The sequence below is a fragment of the Cornus florida genome, unplaced genomic scaffold (genome assembly GCF_030987335.1).
Source record: "Cornus florida cultivar Cherokee Brave unplaced genomic scaffold, ASM3098733v1 CherokeeBrave_3.0.0_Hap2_Chr05, whole genome shotgun sequence".
NCBI classification, from domain to species: domain Eukaryota; kingdom Viridiplantae; phylum Streptophyta; class Magnoliopsida; order Cornales; family Cornaceae; genus Cornus; species Cornus florida.
This window is the reverse complement of record NW_026775575.1, coordinates 62,276,536-62,281,529: the sequence shown is the minus strand read 5'-3', so window position 1 is coordinate 62,281,529 and position 4,994 is coordinate 62,276,536.

The window sequence follows — 4,994 nt, the reverse complement described above, 5'->3', positions numbered from 1 at the left end:
TCTTTAATACTTATTTAAATAATCCAATTTTCATACACGACAATGAGCATATCAAGGGGTAATATAAAATCATGCTACATGTTTAAACCAAGTTATGAGTAACCGGGAAAGTTAGATCCCGTACAAGAAAAATAAATAATAAAATATCTAAATTTTATATTTAATCATGCAAACAAGTAGTATAAGCATCACAAGCATGCTATATAATAGGAATTTAAACCTAGAACATCTCCTACCTCAATTTGATATGAAAATTCCAAAGGCCCACCAAAATGAAACGGCTCCGAATCTGACAAAACTACTAGGTTTTGTCGGGGACAACGCTGTGAACATAACCCACATGAAAGCCCCATCAAAATCATAACTTGACCTCAAAACCAAACTCAAGAAATTGTCAAAACTGAATTCTAATAAGGGAGAAAGGTAGAGCACGGCGAGGGGAACAACAAACGTTAAGGCCGAAGACTTTCCATCAAGGAAAAGTGAACCAAAAGAGGAGAGAGAAGATGGCAGCACCTCTTGGGCTGCCATGGGAGCTCCAAGTCGTGCATGAAGAGGGGAGAAGATGAAAAATGAAATATCTCAACCCCCTTTTATAGAAATCTCAAAAAGTGCCCCGAACGGGCCCCGCCGGGTCTGAAAAAGTAAAATTTGAGCAGACGCGCTCAAATGGCAAAACTTTTTGAACAAAAAAGATTCAAAATGATAAAATATGAAAAACGAAAGAAATAGCGTCGAAAACCAAGTCCAGACCAGAAAGTTATCCCCAAAAAAAGTTTGGCAATAACTAGGGCCAAAAACCCTGAAACTGGAAAACATCGACTAGGAGGAAATTCCATGAGTACACAACTCGACGAAATGTGAAAATGAATTCCGTACGAGGATCCTGGCTCAAAACAAGACATTTTGGAATAACTTTCATTAATTGCACAATGGCCACTCCAAAAAGTGAAAACTGCACTTATGGCCTAGAATGAAAATATCTTCCAAAAATATTTTCTTAAAAACCCCTGAAATAAAATATCTTCAAAAGATATTTACGAAAAACACCCCAAGAAAAGAAAATAATTTCAAAGAACTTTGCATCCATGCCCCTATGGACACCGGTAGCAACCAGAGTACTTTCTTGCAAAAGTAAAGATACGTATTTCGTGGAAACCACTCAAGATAAAGGCACCTGAAGTCAAAAACCAACTCTGAGCATGAGAAGTGAGGTTGTGCCAAAAACTGACAAACGGAGATAAGACAGAATAGGGAAAAGGACGAAATAACGCATAGTGTCAAAAAACGAAAAATGTGAAAATGACTCGGTCCTCAAAGGAAGTTGTCAATCCACGGAAAAGAGTCTCAGGAACCAATTCTAAGTACTCGAGATGACACTAAGCGATACAAAACAGAGCTCAGAAAAGAAAATTAAATGAAAAAAATTCATTCGTAAAATTTCAGGAAAAAGGAAAGGAAGGTAAATGACTGGGTCGTTACAACCTACCCTCCTTAAAGGTCAAATCAAAGGATAGCTCACAACGCACTGAAGGACAAATCCTGAAGTCTAAAGATCAACTGAAGGAACGCGAAACCATGAACTGAGACAACACCTCATACGAACCGGCATGTTAACTCAACGTCAACTACCTAGAGAATCCTAAGAAAACGAAACGTCAAAACGTGATGAAAGAAAGGAGTGAAAAGATAGTACGAACAGCGACTAGAACCCGCCCACACTTACTCGTCAGTAAGGTAGCATGATGATATAAGGCACTAGTTCATATCCTCACCCAGAAGGGAACTTTTCGATACAATAACATCAATGTCAGAAATGATCATTACCAAAAGCACTGCGGGAACCAGGCACTTGTGAGAGCTAGGGTAGCTAATCCCAAACTCTAACAACAATGACACTGGCACCATACACTTAAGGCCTTAGATCTAGAAACCACGAGGGAAAAGGAAATGAAACAGTGCCTCCCTGGCCCACGTCTCACTCCTCCAGACAAGGAAAAGGAAATGAATCGCAGTCGTCTACGCTCACATGAGCCTCACTCGTATCAACCAACAGAACAGACAAGAAGGTTCCCTACATGGGTCCTCACAGAATGAATTTCTCCTATCCAAGGAAGAAACTCGTGAAACAAGAACGCATCCAAGGGATATGACAGATCCTAAGAGACAATGCAAAAACCTGACATAAAGTAAACAAGTAGCATGCAACATAGCATAACTATCTACTCACAGAAGTAGTAAACAAGTTGCCACATAAGCAAATAGGCATGTTATCAAATCAAACATGTTATCAAGAAGCACGTAGACATGTTATCACACCAGAACGTGATAGTGACATAGAACATGTTATCAGGAAGCATATATACACATAAAGTTTGCTTAACAAATAATAGATGTCTCAAAACACCTGAACATGTGAACATGTTATCATACAAGACATGTTATCAAGATACAAATGACAAATCAAAGCAAAACAACATGAGCATGATATGCACCCAAAACCCGTCGTCCAAGGTATTCGAACCTTGGAGCTCTGATACCACCTGTGACGACCCTGGTTTTTAGGCCAGCGTGTCCTGTGATGAATCGTAAGGATGATCCGATAACGGATCTGAAATGCGGAAGCAAAAACAGAAAACAAGACTCTAAGAAGTCAAAGTGACCTTCCATGAGGTCGTGGATCTCAATGAGAACTGATGCGGAAGCAAAAGATCAAAAATATGACAAATAAGCCCCCAGGGGTAAAATAGTCATTTTTAAAAAATGTGGATTCGGGTGCCACCGAGCACACCGCTGGAAAGACAACAAAAAAATAATCAAGATGGACTCAAGAATCGAATGATTCGGAGTCCGGACGAAGGAGAAAAGGCATGATGAAGAAAAACGAGCACTTAAGGCAAAAAGGGTAAACTGGTAATTATCCATGAAGAACCGGGTGCAACCGAGTATATCGTTGGAAAGACAGCGAAAAATTAGTCAAGTTCAAAAAAAAATTCACTTGAATCGGAGTCCGGACGAAGGAGAAAAGCCCAAAAAAAGAATTTACGTCGCGGCGGCCCGACCAGGGGCCATGACAGCCCCATGCGCACGCCCATGCGCGCGCCCATGCACGCCGCGCGCGCGCTGGGTGCACACACGGCTGCTAGCAGCCCAAAAGCTGCTATGTGTTTTGTTTTTCAGAAAAATCCGGAACAGAGGCTGAATTTGGAGGCCTAGGTGAATTTTTTTGCAAAAACACAAAGAAGAAACCCCCGCAAAAAATGAGTTTCCTACGTGATACACGAGAGAATTAAAAAAAAAATGCAATGTAGAATGCCCGAAATGCCCCTCCATAAAATCTGGTCATGAAGGTCCAAAAAGCTGCTATTTTGAAAACTGAGAACTGAATTTCGTAAGCGATTTCCGATATCAAGACGAGATTTTCTAGAAAAACACGGAAAAGAAACACCCCCCCCCCCCCTAAAATCATGTTTTCTATTCAACCATGTTGAAAGAAGAAAATAAAACCACCATGAAAAGTCTATAATGCCCCTAGATTAGAATATGCAAAAAAAGTGCGAAATGAATTCACAAGAGGCTCAAAACACAAACGATAAGGTTTTGCCCGGAAACGACCATGCACACAAACGTAACTTACCTATTTGGACGTGCTATAATGATCCACGACTTAAAAATACCACCAAAACAAAATCCGACCCCCCAACGGGCAAAAAGGCAAAAATGGAACTTGGAATGAAAACTTGGAATCAAAAAATACAAAACGGGGTCAAATAACCATTTGGCCCTTGGCCACACTTCATACAAGATTAATAAGACCCTATGAAAGAATGAGAATGGAATTCCCACATCCGATGCAACCATGGAGAAGCAATGACTTGAGATTTTTCAAGATTTTCACAATATTTCATGAAGTTAAAAAGTACATAGAATACAATACACATGTCATTGGCCTCCGGCCTCATCTCATACATGTCAAATATATTGAAAGTAGTGCACTTATGTACACATTACATACATGGAATCAAATATACATATTTTGACATATAAGTCTACAAAATGACATTTCATGCTAACATTTGCATGAAATGGAAACTTGAAAGCTACACGACATCCAAGGAATGCTAGGCTTCATGAACCAAGTCTTCGTACCTGAAATATGCCCCAGTATCATAGGGGTGAGTAACATAAAGCTACTCGTAGGAGATGAGCATGCATGGACCTAGTATTTTACAACTTTATCACCTTAAGGTGAATCATGTTAAAGGGGTTCATGCCACCTAACGTCTATATCGAAATGAGACTCAGGGAGCATCCTAAGCTACCTTAGAGTGTTTCTAGCATAAATCACATAATCTATGCCATTTAAACAATATGGAAGCACGTTATACAAAGCAACAAGATATAGGTTCTCAAAGGTATTAACTTGCAATCTCGAATACAGAAACAACTAAAGTGATCATGTCACCTAACGTCTATGTTCTAAATAAGTCTAAGGAATCATCCTAGGCTATGCTGAACAATCAAAATGCAAATTACAACTTCAATGCAGTCTAACCACATAAAAGCATATTATACAAGGCAACAAAATACAACTTCTTAAAGCTATCAGCTCGGAATCTAAAGCACGAAAACAACAGAAGTGGGTCATGCCACCTAACGTTTAAGTTATAAATGAATCAATAGGATCAATCCTAAGCTTTATTAGAACGTCAAAACACGATTTTCAATATCGATGCAATTTAACCAACATTGGAACTTCCAATACAACGTATAAAGTTAACATCCTATAGCTTAAAATGGAACGACCAATAAGAAACAACAAGTTACAACATCATCTAGTTATCAACTTGAAAATGAAATGCGAAATCAAACAAAGTGGATACTCGGACGTCACGCCGGATCAGACTGACAACATAGTCACTTTAGGGTTACTAGCCCATGGGTAACCTCCCTATGTGCGCACTAGACTATATATAGAGGGATTATCCCCCGTA